The sequence below is a fragment of the Argiope bruennichi genome, chromosome 5 (genome assembly GCF_947563725.1).
Source record: "Argiope bruennichi chromosome 5, qqArgBrue1.1, whole genome shotgun sequence".
Classification (NCBI taxonomy): Eukaryota; Metazoa; Arthropoda; class Arachnida; order Araneae; family Araneidae; genus Argiope; species Argiope bruennichi.
The window spans coordinates 117380292-117397657 of NC_079155.1; the positions used below are offsets into that span (position 1 = coordinate 117380292).

Below are 17366 nucleotides of genomic sequence, written 5' to 3' on the forward strand. Positions count from 1 at the left end.
GACAGAGATCTGAAATTATATTCTCAAATCTTCATACCAAATTTCATATATTTAAATCATTGCATTTTGAGTTATCCTGTTTACATGCTTATGAATGTACAAGAAAGACAGCCATGGACATTCCAATAAATTTGGTTCAAATTTGAAAGGTATCTACTCATTAGATGTTAAATTTGTGTATCGAATTTTATCTATCTAGCTCCCTTCATTTTGCAGTTATCGTGTTAAGCTATACTCAGAGAACCAAACAGACAGGCTTCCTCAGAATAGATTTCGTTCAAAACTTGATAGAAAGCTGCAGATTTATTGTAAAGACTCTATACTAAATTTCACTCATCTAGCTCAAAGCATTTCTGAGGTGTCGTGTTCACAGATAAAGGGAAAACATATTACGAAAATGTGTTTTTCAGTCTCAGGGAGGTATAGATCTTGGAAAAACCACTTTGGGATGGATTTCGTAATTGTGTTCGGTGTTCATTCTATAGAATGACATCTGAACCGCTTTGTCCTTTCTAGATTGGCACACCAAAGGAGAGGGCATTCGAATCTCTCCGAATATATCAAGAACCAGACCCACATACACAATGAATTTTTTATACAATACGAAATTAAATTTTGAAGATTTAAGCCCCGAAATCTGAACTTTTCCATTCATTATGAAATTTAGAATAACGTCCCACTTACAAATTTACACCAATTTAAAGTTATGGTGTCATTATATGCAGTCTGCTTTGAAAAGCGTGTAAGAAGAATTTTGGGTAAAATTGGGTATCGAACCCATGATTCAACGCTATTGTAGAGTCTTGTATTTCTTGGCGTTATTTTGCAAAAATTCGAGAAGAGAATTATTCTGAACCCGAAAGAGAATAAAAGCAATAACGAATTATTATTTGTTCATTATTTTATATCTCAGATATTTAGATATTCTTTTTATGAGACAGTGTTTTTTCCAGTGGAATCATAACAACTTAATTATTTAAAGTATATGAAAAATCGTTTGAATGAATGAATCATTAAAAAAATGATTGAATCAGGTTATTTCTGAAAAACAGGAGTCCTGCCTTTTGAGTCGGTCTGAAACAAAGCAATCTGATCGTTGCTTCGACCGAATAAATTACTTAACTGAACGGAAGGACTGTCACATGACCTTTTCGGGGAACGCCCAGAGTCCATTAACAGACTGCTCTGCGTAACTGTTTCTTTATTTCGCTTACAAGAAGCAGTTAATGTAATGAGATGTCGGGAAATTTCTTGGCGGGGGCTCGTTGCCATTGATCGGGAATTCAAGAAATGTCTCCTCGGGTCGCCGTGTTCCCTCTGAAGTGAAAGTCAGATGGTTAATAGTTTTTTTTCTTTCTCGTATACGTAGTACAGAGAAAGTTCTGTAATCATCAAAAAATTCAAACTCGAAATGTTATCGAATCTCCATATTTTAGATCATCCTGAGTTCGAAAAATACTTTGTGGAAAATTTCAATCTATCTCTAATAAAGATAACTTATAAAGACTTTTAACTAGATGAATGAAACTTGATAGATGGTCTTTACACCAAATCTGTAGATTTTTATCAAATTTTGAGCAAAATCCATTCAGAGGAGTCAGTCTGTCCGAATGTTCGAATATGATTTAACACGATAAAGAACGAAAAGTCACAGATAGATAAAAATTTGGTACATAGATTTAACATTATTTATCACAATTTAAGATAAATCCGGTAAGGGGTTAACTGTCTGTTAGTCTGTACTTTCAGAAATACGTAAACCCGATAGCTAAAATACGCAACGGCTTTGGTATGTCCTTCTGTGACTACAATTGTAGTTTTTGACAATTTTTTTTCCAATTAGTTAGAAACACACGTCTAAGAAACAAATTCAACTTTTGCATACTATTAGCCGCATGCCAGGGTTTTATCGCCAAAAAACTTGCCAAGTTGAAATCTCGCAAAACCTTTGAACACTTTTTGGCGTATGATCTTTTCACCAAATTTGCAGATTTCTGAGCAAAATCTATTCAGAAGAAGTCTGTCTGCCCGGGTGTTCGAATACAACATGATAATGAAAAATAAAGAGAGCTAAATGGATAAAATCATGCGCCCCGATTTATATAGTGTAGAAACCTGTCAAATTTTGAGCCGAATTCTACAAGGGGTTGACGGTCTGTTGGTCTGTAATTTTAAACGTTTCTAAAACTCAAATTCACCTTTATTAAAGAGTTTGCAAGAAAGTTTTTGGGAAACCATTCTTCCTGGTAATGTTTCAGGCATTTAACTTACAATGCCTTAAGCTAAAACATAAGATATGGTTAGCTAAAGTGACCAGACATCTTGGATTACTCAGAAATTCCGAAACTGGACACATCCCAGACTGAAAAAGAAATTATAGGAGATGTCTAGAATTTGAATTACGTTGTCTCTGCCTGCCACAAATTTTACCAATAATTTTATAATAGTTTTTTAAAAAATACAGTGTTTGGCATCTCTTTTTACGATTTTGAACAATGATAATGATGATGACTGATGATAATTAGTAGATGACTAAAATGTAAAAATTTCTTTTAAACGTTTTATTTCCAAAATATATGTATATATATAATTTAAAAATTGTTGGGGGAAAACGTATTATTAAATAGATTTCATATAAATAATATTTCTCGAAGAATAAATATGTTTTTAATTACTTTTTCTGAAAATGATGCTCTTTCCAGATTTAAATGTTTTTGGAATATCTCGGCTGTCTTAATTTCCGTGGAAATCACATTAAAATGTGGCTGGAGTATGCATTTATGTTTCATGTTCTTTTAGGTAATTAAAAGTCGATTTTTGTTCAGAAAAACATAAAATTCTTACGAAAATTCAGCTTGTGCGATTTAAAATATTCAAAATAAATAAATAGCTTTTAAACGGAATTACAAAATGCTACCCAGTTTATTCCAAATTTATATGATAATAAAGGAAAAAATAAGAAAAAGAACTTTTAAAAAACTACTTTCTCCGAAAATAATTTAAAATTCGTAAAAATTATATATTTTTTCATTTGTTTTAAAAATAATATAAATAGTTTTAAAGAGAAATTTTTAAGATATTTATTTTATTTATATTCCAAAGTGTATGCATAAGAAATTTTATATTTCTAAGCCTAATCCTCAAAAATGCCTAATAGAGTCCACCATCCCATTAAAGCCTTATATGTAAATTTATTGGAATAAAAAAATTGTTTATAAAATCAAAGACAGGGAAAATAATACAAGTTCAAAATGAATAGTAAATAAAATAATAAATAATAATAATAATGCATAATAAATAATAATAATAATACATAATAAAGTTATTGCCCGCTTTATACCAGTTTAGCTTGAACTTGAATTTTTGAAATAGTCTTATTCAAGTTTCAGTAGTCAGTTGTTATTGGTTATATTTCTAATGTGATTTGCCCGAACGTGTATAGCTAAACTAATGAGTCATATGAAGGTGAATTTTGCCATCTTTTGCTAATCAAAATTACTTTAGTGCACCTTGGTTGTACTGGTCTAACTTAGCTATAATATGGATCTCTTGGTTTCCTGAAAGGCATTCAGGGAAAACAAATTTATATTTATGTCTCATCGAGAAGAAAACCAGTAAAGCCTACATCACATGGCACGATCGAAGTAGGAAATTTGTAGCTATAAATTACATTGGTTGACCAGAATCTGAAGTATACTAGTTAAAAGCACTACTTGAATGAAAAAAAATTTATAATCTGCTTTTTTCCATTCAAATTCCTTTTATACTAATACTTTAACCGATGTTAAAAAGTTAATTACAATTCTTAGTTAACAATATACAGAAACGGCATCACCTTGTACAAAGACTATATTATAAAAATATCTATGGAATTAAGTACTTCTTGTTTAAACAAATAAATTTCGCAGTTAATTTATAAATATCCTATTCAAATATATTAATTACTTTTAAACAGTTTAAAATCATATTCGGGACAATCCAACTGATCATTAAACTGTATTGTGTATTCTTTCATTGCTGTCTTCCATTTTAATATAATGCCTATTTAACAATCATAGCTATCCAAACAGCTGCAGTTGCTTCCAAAACATTTATTCCATCTGTTAACATGTCACAATAATGATAGATATGGAAAACAGAAGACTGCACAACTTTTATTTTTATGATTATTATTTAAGAGAATAAAATTTCATAATGCTAGGAAGTAAGTTCCGAAAACAATAGATTAAATTTTTTGAGAATTAGAATGAACCATTAATAAAATAGAAAAATATTTAAGTTCCTTTTTGTAAATTTTATTATCACAAATATTATAATTCATTAACTAAATAACTGACATTTTTAACTAATTAAACTATAAATATGAAATGGTAAACAGAAGGATTTATTAATTATAGTGCTCAATCAAGACGTGTTAGTAGACTTCCTGTGAAGATAACTATAAAACTAACAAAGGCGAATAATTCTGAAACAGCATATAGAAAACGATATTAAATATACCAGAAAAATATGAAAATTAAAAATACTAAAATGTTTAATTAAAGCTGAATAATAAGAATTAGACAGTCGAAAAAATATTCAAGATCCTTATCCTAAGTTTCATCAACGTACTAATGTTATTTTTAACTAAATAACTAGCACACTTATTTAACTAACCAATAAAAAATCAAAATGTAATCTTAGAAAAATAGATTCAGTAAAATTAGTTGCATATAATTTTCAATTGAAATATATCAATTCATGCGATTAATTGTTGAAGCTAAGAAGAACGAATGATTCTGGCGCAAATAGAAAACGATATTGAATAAATAAGGGAAATTTCAAAAATTAAAAATAAAAAGATAAAAATTCCAAAGCACTTAATTAAAGTTGAATGATACGAACTAGAACGATATTATCAAAGAAGTTATAAATTTAAAAAAAATAGGTAATTATACCAAGTAGAAAAAGAATAGTTATTATCACTATGGACAATAATTGCATAATGCACAATGGATGTCTGATCAAAAAAAGTATAATTCACATTACGTCTGAAATTTGTGCATGAATTGGTCCCACTATGTTATTATAATAAAACATAATTTTTCCATTTAATTTGCTTTTTGGCCGTTTAATCTTTTTTCTGCATTCATTTTTATTTATATTCATATTTTAATGAACATATTCATTATCTGGGCCATAAATATTGGAACACAGTAGAATATTAAAAGAGCTTTTAGAAGATTTGCATTATGTTTTTGTCTTAGGTAATACAGCCTAAAATACTATTCAGTCAGTTAAGAAGACTATCCCAAATAACGACGATATAAAAAAGAGCGCAACTTGGTTTAATCACCCGTGACATAGGGCACAACGAGGGTTGAAGACCGAATTAGCCCCAGATGGTTTCTAAGGGAGGGCTGCCTACTAGGAGGAAAATAGAATTATTGTCTCGTTTACTTAATGTATCTGTCTATACGAAATCCATGTTTTTTAGACAAAGCTCTCTTTCTGTTAAAATATTCAACATCTTACTTACTTGAAACTGCTTCTTTTTTTAAGTTAACAATAAGAGTGAAAAAAAGAAGCAGCAAACATTTATTTATCGTCTATAAATTCTAAATTTGCGAAAAAAGAATACAGAATTTCGAAACCAGAAAATATCAAATAAATCTTGTTGCATTTTAATTCTCAACATAGAAATAATGAAACGTAACCGTTGTCGTATACTTTACGAATTTTTGTTGTAAAACTCGTTATTTTAAAATCATTTTTAATCAATCTTAAAAATCGGCAGCAGATATGGAAGCACAGAATTTGTTAATGTTTGTAATTAATTAGATTAAAAAAGTTCTTTCTTTGCTTAGTAACAAATAAAGAAAAAAAAAACTTAATGCAATTTAAAACTAAATTGATCTCAAAAAATAAATAGTTTAAATCTGCTAATAAAACCACTGCAAACTATTTAATAGCAGATTATACAAATTACCATAATGATACTAAAATATAACTTTTGTACAGCGTAAAAAGCAATATTTTTGAATTTATTTTCATCGCAGTAGATATTAACTTGATATATTGAGCAATTTTTTCCCCCTCAAAAACAGAAAATCTCTGAAAAACTTTTAAAATCGTAATGTTTTTTAATCATTTGGCATTCTAACATTAAATAATTAAAATACCTTTAATAGAGTTAAAAAGAATCTGATAATAATTATATTCTCGGCGTTTCTATCCAATCATTAATTAATATTTAATTCGATGAATTTAACGCTCTGTTTTGGCAACGTATTCATCTGAATAAGGTAAATAAAAACTTATATGAAAAGGATAATACCAAAAGTATAACGCTTAAATCTGTATACCACTTTAATGATAATGCAACTGTATCAAATAGGAGAAGAACAGTATACGACTGCCTTTTTTTATGAATCCTTTAGATTCATTTAGATTTAATTATTGAGTAAAATGGAAGTACTTCAAGTATTGCAGTAAATACAGCCTCCATTAAATGGTTCTTGACATTTTAAAATTTGAATTGATATAGGAGAACGATACCTGTCGAAACTTGAGTAGCACAGATTTTAAAGAGAAATTTGGAGTAGTATTTGTACATCTATCATTCAATTCCATTTTCTTATTAATACCATAGGAGCCTTTAAGGGGAGGGACATGTATTGAACTGATTCGCAATTCAGTAATCATTTCAAATGAATATTAACTCATTAAATTTAGAAATAAATATTTAGGAGCAACATTCCGAAGATGGATTTATCCAGAGTTTAATGTACATGTGAGTAACCGATACATTCAACATCAGTATTCAAATAGTGATCGAGTATCACTACATAAGTGGAGTGGAGGTTTGAATGCTAAGTACTCGCTCATTATTTAACGACAGTTCAGCATTACGAAATCCAACAATAGCTTTCTAGCATTAAGAGTTAATACAAAAAAAAAATTAATCAAATTGAAAGATGCCAATAAAGATTTTTAATGAATACATAATTGAAATTCGTTGGTATACAGATAGTGATTGAGACAAAAGATAAACCAACGGCAGTGGTCACCTCAAAGCTTTCTCGCGTACTCTCTAATAACTGTCATGTCAGAGAGCGCCTTACAAGGTAATTACCAGTTATTTCTAACAAATTCCTCTATTTTGCAAGTTGTAAAGTATATAAACCATTGACATGAATTTAGCATTTTTACTGAATATGCCATGTGAACCTTGGCGAATGTTTTAGCGATTCATCTTTGGAGTACGGTCAAAAGTATCCAAAAATCGAATTTGGATTTCAGACGCGTTCTTCCAAATTGATTGAAACAAAAATTTGACATAAAACTATATTTAAAGTCACAAAATCACATACAAAGTTCGATATATTTAAATCATGGCGTTTTTGAGTTATTGCATTTACACGTTTCTGAAAGTACAGACCGACAGACGGTCAACCTCTTGTTGGATTTCGCTCAATAGTTGGTAGGCGTTTTTACTAAAGATGTGACATCTGTATACCGAATTTTATCTATCTATCTCTCTTCTTTTAATAGTTACCGTGCCACTTATATTCGAGCAGATGGATGCACAGATTTCTTCTAACGTATTTTGCTCAAAATTTGACAGAAATTTACAAATGTGGTTTTACGCCTGTATACCAAATTTCATCCGTCTAGCTCAAAGAGTATTTGAGTTATCTTAGTCACAGACAGACAGACATATGAACGGACATTTTACAAAAATGTATTTTTCGAACTCGGGGTGGTCTAAAATGTGGAGATTCATCAAAAACTTAAATTCGAGCTTTTTTTTTTTTTTAACGATTTTATGCTTTCTCTATATTACATATAAAGTATAAACGAATAGAAATGAAAGAAAAATATGGTAAAAGGTATAAAATTTAATTATTTAATTGGATTTTTCAATGCATTTAATATGAAAGTCACTAAAATGGAGGCAACATTTAATAAAAATAAAAGCTAGCAACTTCCTATTTTCTGATTATTTACAGCATATAAAAGTAAATAAATAATTTGCATATATAAAATGAACCTTTTATTTTCTGAACACTTTTTTTCACGTTTCAACTTCGTTATCACATCAACAACTTTAAAACGGTTATGCAATTGAGTTGTCTACAGTTGCTTCTCATATTATCTCGAACCTTTTTTATGAAATTCCTTTCAGTTTATGCATTCCGCGTTGGAATCCATACGTTAATAATCCGTGCATTTCTTAATTTTCTGTTACATAAATCAGAAATTCTAGATATTCCCCAAGAGGAGAAAGAAAATCATTAGTGAATGATGTGGAGATTAATTAGTGAGAAAGTTGCTTTAATGTGTACATTTCAGGACAGTTCTACAAATAATATTTGCATTTAAAATTATTTTTCACCCTTAACTAGCCACCTTCGGCGATTAACTGGCTCGCTGGGAATATTGGTTTATATTTACTTTCAAATAAATCTCTTAAGCTTACTTTAGTGTTTATGTTCCCCAAGAAGATATTTTTGAGCATCAACTTATGATTGACGCTAAAACTGCGATATTTTAATTAATTTACACCTATTTTTGCCCATTGTATATGCGGATCATTCTAAAAGAGTCAAGTCTCATGACATCATAGTGCTGTCCAGACGTAACTGTCCGGATAATCAACTTTCATGATGCAGTAATTTCGCTTTATCCTCTTGTAAATTGCGTTAATATTAAACACAAGCTTTCTTCTTTAGCTTTCAACAATAGAAGAACATCAAGTTATTAAATATTTGATGAAGCAATGAAAGCAGTATGAATTTAAGAGTAATAATGTAATATAATGTTAAAAATTAGGGTAATTTTTTTTTTTTAAATTGGCAAAATTTAGCGAAAAAATTTGTTCGACAATTAAGTTAGTCTAATTAAAAAAACAATTTTTAAAATTTTAAAATAGTGCAAACTAATTTGTAGTGCTAAAATTTCGGAATTATCATTGGAAAAATTAATTTCGCTTAATTTTTAATGAATTAAATTACTAATCAAAATTTCACAAGTGCACATTCTTACCCTCAGAAATATACATATGCCAAGTTTGTTAGCACTAGGTGAAATAAATTTTTCTGCAGAATGTCAACACTACATATATACATTTCCTTTATTATATTAATAATATTCCTTTATTGATCCTTAAGGGATATTATTAATATAATATAATATTCCTTTATTATATTAATAATATCCCTTACATTTGATCGCTATTAAGCGATCAAACCTTTCGTTTTTTTTTCCTCCCTTATTTACTACAACACTTAAAAAGTTCAGGAACTTATTTCATTACAAAAGAATAATTACAAACAGAAAATTTTTATTTCGTATTTCCTTCGAAAAAATTCCCTATAACTAATATGCCTTTTTTCCGTCATCCCAGTATGTTTAGCTCTACACTTTTCCGAAACTTAAAAAATCGTATGACGTTAAATAAGGGAAATAAACTACCTGTGGAAATTTAAAAAAAACACATAATATTTTGATAGATAATTTAACACGAAGTGGACACATTAATTGACGACTTATAGTCGATAGCATTTATGATTTGGCCTACCCTATGACGGGAAGTTTGGAATACATCAATTAAAGTGATCCATTAAACGCATGTGCTGTGCTCATTTGAACTGAAATACTTTCTAACTAATAAAACACATTTTACACTCCTCTCTTTCAACAGTAAATGGCATTTTAAGTTTTAAAAAAAATTGTCCATGATATTTTAAAGCGCAGTAATATAAACCGTGTGAGGTTGTTTCATTTACATCGAATTTTCAGCCGCGATGAAAATACAAAAGGAATTTTGTTTATATTTTGAAACCATTTTTCAAAACTTATGGTAACGGTAATGAATGATACATCTGATTTGATTAAAATTCTTTGATGTTTCTGCATTATGAGTATTTTCTGGAAAATAAACACCACAAAGTGACGCATGCTATCTAATAAGTGTCTAACATAAGGAAAGATATTTAAGATCCGAGGCCAGGTTTTTATACTTGCGAAAGCGGAAACCCTAAATAAATAGTCCGTTTAAATTCGATGGTGAAAATAACATGATTAGATTTTAAGAGATATGAGAAAACTCAAGGTTCACATAACTTCTGTTGGCTCATAACTTTATGTGGAAACGCTTTTACCTTTGAATTACAATAGGATGTGCTCTTCTACCTAAAATTAAGTTACATAAAAAAAGAAGGAAAAAAAACTGAGGGTATAGTCTCTTAATAAAGGCGTTATACCTCCTTCCACTCACATAAAAATTGTGAACCCAAGACATGACCGTGAATGCAGAACATACTCAGATTTTTATTTTCAGAACTCCGTACATGATCATTTCGTTCTTCGAAGTTTATGGAAGGAAACTGAATACGCTTTTTTGGCACCTTCTTGTTGAACATTTGAGGCCACATTTAGTAATACAGATAGTAACAGTAATACAGTAGTTTAGTAATACAATAATAATACAGATAAATAGGGAAAAAGGTACTAATGCACAGTAAAATATTTCAGAGCAATTTTTATTTAATGTAAGGGCCATAAATATTAAATTATGAAGATCAAATAAAAAATTTCTGTTCTTAAAAGTTGGTAATTTCTTTTTTACAAAAGAATAACGATCTTTCTTATGTTAAAATGCTTCTTTTTTATATGTTATTGAATTTTTCCGGCAATATTTTAAGATTAACAACAAGAGATAATCGAGAGTTTATTCTATTTAAAACATTTTCTTTTCTTTTAAGGAAATTGCTGTAAATATAGAACATTATAAATATTATTTTTAAAATATACGATATTTTATATATTTTAAATAGGACAGGAATTAATAAATACCCGTTTTCTGCTTGGTCATATTTAATGATATTATATAAAATTTTCTTAGTACCACTCCTAAAAACATTTTTACCACTTGAACTAAACATATCAATACGAAATTTTGAGTTAAAATAAATTACGGTCAGAAATGACACAACACTCAGATGCCCGTGAAAAAAAAAAAAAAATTGAATTAAAATGTATCTAATGGGGGAAATCCAAGGTCAAAGGTGAATACCGGAAATGCGCTCATCACTCCGCGTCTCACCCCTTAATGAGATGGAATCGTCGAAATGTGGTCCTCTAGAATCCGTTGTCGAGCAGTATTACTACTTATTCTTTTTATTTAATTTATATTGTTTCATTCTTTTTGTGTGGAATAAAATCATTGTTTTGTTCTTATAAAAGCCGTGGCATTTTTCGAAGCTTTCAACATTCAAGTAGGGAAACCTTACTAACCCACCAAGTAGCATAATCTTTATTGAATATATATAATGCATATAATCTCATGAATCATACTGAATATAATTTCTGCAATATTAGATAATAATATATAAAAAGCGTCTTAAATTGTTTTAAAATTTTCATGTAAATAAAATTATTCTGGGAATCCTAGTATCATAATAAATCGAATGTTTTTTTTTTTTATTTCTCTTTTCTAAAAGATTGGTTTCAGTTAATACACGCAGTAAAAGTTAATACATACATCATAACCTCAAATGGTAATGATTTATTTGCAGATTCCAATACTGGAATGTCAAACTCGAAACTGATTGAAAATCATTCACAAAAATAATGAGTTCTTTATAATATTAATTTATTCCTTGTTGAATTTGTTTTATGTCCTTTTCAAAGTGATAGAGTTATTTTTTTTAATTATAAATGTGAAAATTGCTCCTTAAGGCCATCACCTAAATTGGATAAGTTTCGATGTAAATACGGTTTATTAAAATATTGTTTGTAGGGAAAGAACCGTGGGATTGAAGTTGGCGAATTAATTTTTAACCTTTAAATATCCTCAAATAAGTTAACAAAAGAATTATATTTCTTACAATGTTTCGAATCAAGTAGCAGAAATTTTATATCGAAAGAAGAAGAAAACATTTTCAACTACAATTTACAGTAATAGTTTTATTAAAATAATTTTAAAAATTCTAACTCACGAATAATAATTCAGACGTGTTCTGATTTTGAAACGAACAAATTTATTATTACCTCGTAGACGAAGAACAAAATGTGGAAAATGGCGATGTTGCTGTTTTTGTAAAATAGCTCAAGTTAAATATTTTATAAATATATGTATGCAAATATTGTTTGAAGAAGTAGTTATGAAGAAGTTCTTCTTCAAGTCTTATTCTTCAAGATTCTTCTTCAAGCAAGTTTTATTCTTCGTGATTCATCAAAATAATCCTTTTTTTTTTTTTTTTTTACTATCAAGATATTTTTTTTTAAGTTGCGAAGAGTAATATGTAGCATAAGGAATAGGAAGGGAAAAAGCAGGACAGAGAGGCCATGAGAAAGTATAATAAACTTGTATAGTCTCAGAAAGGAACCTGCCTACGCAGTGATTTGCTTCTGTGAGAAAATAGTTGCACAAGCAACTCAGAAATTAAAGTCACGGTAAAACTAGAGTTCAAGTAATTATGAAATTATTTTTAGAGCATAGATTAATTAAAATTAATTATCCTTAATTTAGTTAAGTAATTTATTAAATAAAATTTTATTTAATATAATTAAAGAATTTATTAAATTAAATACTGTTTAATTTAATTAAAGAATTTATTAAATTAAATATTCCTTTGTTTATAAAAGAATATTAAAGGTATTCCTTTTATGAATGACTATAAAAGAAAGTTACACGAATTTTTATTTACACACCAAAAATTGCTCAGAATAGGCCTCAAACAATTTCCAAATCTGTTAATCTTAATCGATTATTTCATTGAACCAGATGATATTATGATAAAAAAAGGAGGATATAATTATAATAGGACCATAACAGATAATAATTTCCATAAATTGAAAACAAAACGAACCGATTCAAAATGAAAAAAAAAGAATAAAAGGAAATTTAAAGTATGAAATGTTGATAAATAGAATTTAAACTGCGGCATTTTTTATCATATTTTGGATATAAAGTAAGAAGAAATGATAAAGAGCATAAAATACCATGCTTGCATTCATACATTGTGTGCTTATGAAAAAAATAGAATCAAAAAGTGCTTTCTATGTGCCTAAAGAAATAAATTTTAAAATTTGGGAAGTCAGTTACGTTAATTGGACAAATGATACATCATTTTATGCTTTTTCAATTTCAAAATTTCTTTTGAAAAGCTAATTACTTCGCTGTTAAAGATCGATTAATTACATGAAAAAAACTATAATGCATCAAATAGCTTCATTTTTCTGTTTTATACTTTTTCTTTGTACAATAAACTGGCCCCTTGCTATAGAGGCGGTATAAATGCACAAATCTATTTCTTTTGATCAAAACATCAAACAAAAAAATTATAATATAATTATATAAATATATAAAAAGATTGCTTCAAGAATCAATAGAAGTATTTTGCAAAATAGTGAAAGTTTATTAGTTAAAAAAAAAAGATTTTAGATTGTTCGTACTAATAATATTTTATTAGCTTTACAATTTTAATAATTGTATGATAAAAATCCCATTTTCAAAAACAGATTGAAATTCATTTACAAATTAATATCAAGATTTTTTTATGTTTGTTTGTTGATTTGACAATTTTCTTGACATTTGTTGAAAAAAGAAAGCTTCTTTTAAAAAATTCTGTAGATATAATGAGATTTATCAATTTCTTCACAGCTTTTTTTTGGCAAAAACTATCTTCTGATTCACAATGCATAATTTAAGCTATCATCTTTGATAATTAAAAAAATTACATAAATTTTGCTAAAAATTTTGCGAAATGTATTTTATCCTATTATATAACATATTTCTTTTAAGTGGCATTGATGTAAAATTGAAAAAATTTTGAAAGAGAATGAAATAATTGGAGGAAAATTATAAGAAAAAAATAGTTTCAGATTTTCATACTGACATGAACTGCGGATGTTGAGTTGATTTCAATGATATTTAAAACAACTTGATTTCTTTCTGCTGTCTACCATCTGTCAACCAGTACCAAAAAAAACAACAAATAATATTGATTTTTCTTTAAGATAATCAATATTATTGATATTTTATGATAGGTATAAGACAATTAAACTGAACTCACCATGAAAAAAAGGACTTTCGAACAGAACAACATACGTGTTATTTGCTTTTAAGTGCTCTTTTCTACTAATTGCATAATTTTCCTGAAAATAATTGCCTTTCAGTGTACTCGCTTAGCAATTTGCTTTAATACAGATTAAATGCGCAGTTTTGAAATAAACAATCTTTCTGAAATATAATATTTATGAAAAATTAGAGAACATTATTTGGTACATTTCAAGAGCTATGACAGTGTTATTGTTAATTAAATACGCACACACCTTTCGTTCTAAAGTCTGGATTCATGAGTACTATTTCATGAAGAAAGCATTTTCACTGAAAAGTAAACAATTCAACATGACACACTATATGTATAAAATCTCACTAAATTGCATGACATTTACACATAAAATCGTTCAAATACTTCAAATCGTCTTGATAACTGCCATCTCCCTCCTTTGCAAACGATTCTCCAAAACCCGCAAACGATTTCATTCTGATTTATTGTCTGTTTCTTTTAACTCTGATGGGAAAACAAACACCTCTCGCCTCCCTTGGCAACTTTTATCTCCGATCGAACGCCCAGACCATTCACCTGGGGGCCAGGGCGTTTGAAAAAAAGGAAGGGACGAATTAAATAAAGACAGATGATTCCGAGATGGAATGTTGCTCGAAATATTCCACTCCGAAGCGGAATAAGAGAGAAAGAGAGAGAGAGAAAGAGGAATCTTACCTCCGCAAAAGAGTCCGGGGCCGAGGAATAGTTCTGTGTCATCCCGGGCTGTCATTCCATCTGTTGCCTTTCCTGACGGCCCCTCTTCTCTCCCCCTTTTCGCTTTCGGTAGGCGAGGGAAAAGACCGCCAAATGCCGCCAAGAGAAGCAAGTTCTCAATATGAATCTGTTGACTGTAGTATTTTAGCGAAACTGGATATCAGAAATAACTTTTCTGTGTTCATCTTTAATTCTTCTGAGAGAAAGAGAATATTTATGTACATACAATTTGTTATTCAAGAAAATTTATTTCTGGCTCTTTCTAATTTGGAATGAAAGTTAATAAAGTTCTATTTTTACACTTTATCTCATACAAAATGTACAAAGATAGAATATAGTAATCGTTAAACACAGCAAATTTCGAAAAATGTTTAAATAAAGGATAGAAAATATGCAATAAATGCATTTCGAGTCTGCATTCAACCATATAATTTCTGTATCATGCATTTTCTGAAAGCAATTTAGCATTTTCCTTTCAAAAGCATACTTTAATTATTATTGTTTTTTTTTTACTGTGCTTTTTTAAGAGAGAAGAATTTCTCCTTTTGTTCTGTTCTTTCTTTTTCCCCCTCCCATCTTACGCACATAAAACGAAGACATAAAAAAATGACCATAGTTAAAAATGTGAATTCAATCCCATTATGAAATGAAATGTTTTCGATATCTTTGAGTTCTCATATCCGTTCCATTAACATTCCATTTTAAAGCAACACTAGGGCTATTGGCAGAAGGAGATCGTCATTTTTAACCGCCGTCAGATGTCAAGGACGACACCAGAGTCTCCAAATTTCCCATTCTATACCAGCGAGAGAACAACATAGCTATTTATAGCTAAATTTATTAAAATGCTGTTGTTTGTGTTTTTGTTGTTGATGATGATATGCTAACATAGATCATTCCATTTAATCGAAGAAAAAAAACGAATTTGAAACCAGAAATGAAACAAGACGTTGTTCGATTTATTCTCGATGTATTTCTACCAAGAGAAAAAAATAATTCTCCAGGGTTTTAATCGGCATTAACTCTATTTGTGTGATGTGGCATCAAACATCCGATCATGGCATTTCTTTGTTACGAAAACAGGAACTTTGGCGGACTTAATTGCCAAGGGGATGCACGATCTTCTGATAACGAAAAAAAGAATAATAACTGCATTTTCATAAACTCCATGAGCTGCTCATATGAAAGATTAGAAAAAGTCAAGTCATTATTATGAACTATAATCTTGTTTCTGCTTTAGCAGTCAAGAATAATCAGTAAGATAAGGAGATTTTTAAACTAGACATATTTTCTTTTATCTATAATTCGTCCGTAATTTTGTATATAATTATATATTGCATTATCCATTTCTTTCCATATATGATTTTAACAATTATGACCTGAAATATATGATATTCCATATATGAATTCAAATTTACTTACCCGTAAGCGAAATTAGTAAAAAAGGAAAATCTTCTAATCACCAAAAAAAAAAAAAAAAACTCGATATTTAAAAACATTTATAGGTTCTTGACTTTCTTCAGTTCGAAAACAAATTTTTGGAACAATGTCCGTCTGTCTATCTGTATGTGAATGCGGTAACTCAAAAAGGCTTTGAGCTAGAAATTTAGTATACGGTTTTTACACCAAATTTGTAGAATTCTGTCAAATTTTTGAAATACATCCCCATGAAATTCGTTGGTCTGTCCGTCTAAAATTAAGAGAATATGATGACTGCAAAGTTTAGAAAGCGAGAGGAATACAACGGTGCACAGATTTAACATCTAAATTGTAGATCCGCATTCAATCTTGAACAAAATACTTGAGTTGGCTGAGTTAAGTACCGCTCATTTTCTGTCAGTCTGTACGTCCGGAAGCACTTAATCTCGATAACTCAAAAATATTTATACGAATGGATTTCGGAAGTGTGATCTCGTTACTAGAATTTTAGTTCTCTGTCAAATTTTGGTTTCAGTTAATTAATGAAAAGGGTCCGAAATGTATACTCGGATTTCTTCACCACACTACGAAGCACAAAATGCTCGTATGTGGGGTACTAAAAATAAAAATCTGAGCATTTGTGGCTGGGGCGAAGATAACCTCTTTATTACTTTTTGGATGACGAAAATGGGCGCAAGAAAGTTTTTGGATGCCGATATTTTTACTTTCTTTTATTTGGAATATTACAATGAAAAATGTTTTGGAAAATCAAAACTCCGACTTCCGGATTTTATTGTATTTCCAAGTTTTAGATCTGTTAAAGTACAGTACCAAAAACTTTTTTTTTTGAGGGGGGGGGGCTTGCCTGTCAAAAGCAGCAAGTTGGACTGCTGAAATTATTTGATTTACATACAATAGTTATAACTTTCGGTCCGTCTGGGCATAGGATGTGCTGTGGATGATAAAACAATTTGTCAAATTTTATTTATCACCTCTTTGTGATCCTTTGAACTCGGGCAGACACACAGACAAATTTTCTGAGAATGAATTTCTTTTGAAATTTGATAGAAAGCTACACATTTGGTATAAAAACCATATGTCAGATTTCATCCTATTAGATCAAAGTATTACTAC

General features: G+C 29.3%; 1 protein-coding gene across 1 annotated transcript in view; it reads right to left on the reverse strand.

Moving 5' to 3' along the window:
* The window catches only part of LOC129968652 (voltage-dependent calcium channel gamma-1 subunit-like), an 86280-nt gene extending 71416 nt beyond the window's left edge, over positions 1 to 14864 (reverse strand). The window contains exon 1 of the mRNA XM_056082761.1: positions 14775 to 14864. The gene's annotated coding sequence lies outside the window, so the exon portion shown is untranslated. The remainder of the gene's footprint in view (positions 1 to 14774) is intronic.
* Between the last annotated feature and the right edge of the window lie 2502 nt (positions 14865 to 17366).